The 1,813-nt window shown below is 55.0% G+C and overlaps 1 pseudogene; it reads right to left on the bottom strand.

The window, feature by feature from the left end:
- Positions 1 to 747: 747 nt before the first annotated feature.
- LOC147733385 (18S ribosomal RNA) lies at positions 748 to 1,437 on the bottom strand (annotated as a pseudogene; the record flags this gene model as incomplete).
- Positions 1,438 to 1,813: the final 376 nt, after the last annotated feature.

Below are 1,813 nucleotides of genomic sequence, written 5' to 3' on the forward strand. Positions count from 1 at the left end.
CGAGTCCTATTCCTAGCTGAAGTATTCAGGTGACAAGCCTGCTTTGAACATTCACATTTTTTCAAAGTAAACGCTTCGGGCTACCAGGACACTTAGTCAAGACCATCAAGGGGGCACTGAGAGGCAGTGGCCCAGCCATCTCCCCCAGGAGGGAGAAGTAGGCCGAGGTGCAGCCTGAGCGGTACGCAGGGGTGCCGGAGCCTGGCGGCAGCGGCACCCCTCAGCAAGGTTGTTCCGAGCTGCTGTGGAAATGTGTTGGGCAGAGAGGGGTGACGGCATGGTGCACTCTACCACTTCTCTTCCAGGCCACCCTGCCGCGCAACAAGAGCCACCCCTTGATCGTCCAGAACCTGGTCGGCCGGGACTCTGGCGAGGGAGGGCCCAGCCGGCGCATGGGCCTTTCGAGGGAGGGTGGTACCAATCCGGAGCTGGACTGCCATTCGGTTTCCCCCACCCAAGGGGGGTCGTGTTGGGTGAACTTGGGTTCCATCTCGGAGAGGGACAGGGGATGGGGGCCTCCCCCCGTCCCCGGTCCCTCACACATTGGTCGGGCCCTCCCCAGGGGTAAGAGGCCCGCCGCAGTCCTGGTCCTCACCCGAGCACCCCATGCGGCCACGTACCACTCTGCCGGCTCTAGCACGCCATGGTAGGGCCAGGCCCTGTGTCAACAGCGCGTGCTTGCAGGAGGCAGCTGAGGGCTTCAGGCTGGCAGCGTCGGTTGCTCAGGCCGCTCTGCCGTTAATGATCCTTCCACAGGTTCACCTACGGAAACTTTGTTATGACTTTTACTTCCTCTCGATAGTCAAGTTTGATCATCTTCTCAGCGCTCCACCAGGGCCATTGCTGACTCCTGTGCGGCTGATCCCAGGACCTCACTAAACCATCCAATCGGTAGTAGTGACGGGCGGTGTCTACAAAGGGCAGGGACTTGTTCAGCACAAGCTTATGACCCGCATTTACTGGGAATTCCTCGTTCAGTGGAAATAATTGCAATCCCCAATCCCTATCACGAATGGGGTTCAGCGGGTTACCCGCACGTGTTGGCGAAGGGTAGACACACGCTGATCTGTTCAGTCTAGCGCGCTTGCAGCCATGGATATCTAAGGGCATCACAGACCTGTTATTGCTCAATCTTGTGTGGCTGAACACCACTTGTCTCTAAGAAGTTCGACGACGACCGCTAGGCATTGCATAACCAGTTAGCATGGAGATGTCTCGCTCGTTATCGGAATTAACCAGACAAGTCGCTCCACCAACTAAGAACGGCCATGCACCACCACCCACTGAATCGAGAAAGAGCAAACAATCTGTCAATCCTTTCCGTGTCAGGGCCTGGTGAGGTTTCCTGTGTTGAGTCCAATTAAGCTGCAGGCTCCACTACTGGTGGTGCCCTTCCATTAATTCCTTTAAGTTTCAGCTTTGCAACCATTCTCCCCCCCGGAACCCAAAGACTTTGGTTTCCCGGAAGCTGCTCGGCGGGTCATGGGAATGACGCCGCAGGATCGCTAGTCGGCATCGTTTTGTGGTCGGAACTACGACGGCATCTGATAGTCTTCAAACCTCCGACTTTCGTTCTTGATTAATGAAAACATTCTTAGCAAATGCTTTTGCTTTGGTTCGTTTTACGCCGGTCCAGGAATTTCACCTCTAGCGGCATAATACGAATCACCCTAGCCGTCCCTCTTAATCATGGCCCCAGTTCTAAAAAACAACAAAATAGAACCCGAGTCCTATTCCTAGCTGAAGTATTCAGGTGACAAGCCTGCTTTGAACATTCACATTTTTTCAAAGTAAACGCTTCGGGCCCCCAGGA

Source organism: Lissotriton vulgaris, chromosome 2_1 (genome assembly GCF_964263255.1).
Source record: "Lissotriton vulgaris chromosome 2_1, aLisVul1.2, whole genome shotgun sequence".
Lineage (NCBI taxonomy): Eukaryota > Metazoa > Chordata > Amphibia > Caudata > Salamandridae > Lissotriton > Lissotriton vulgaris.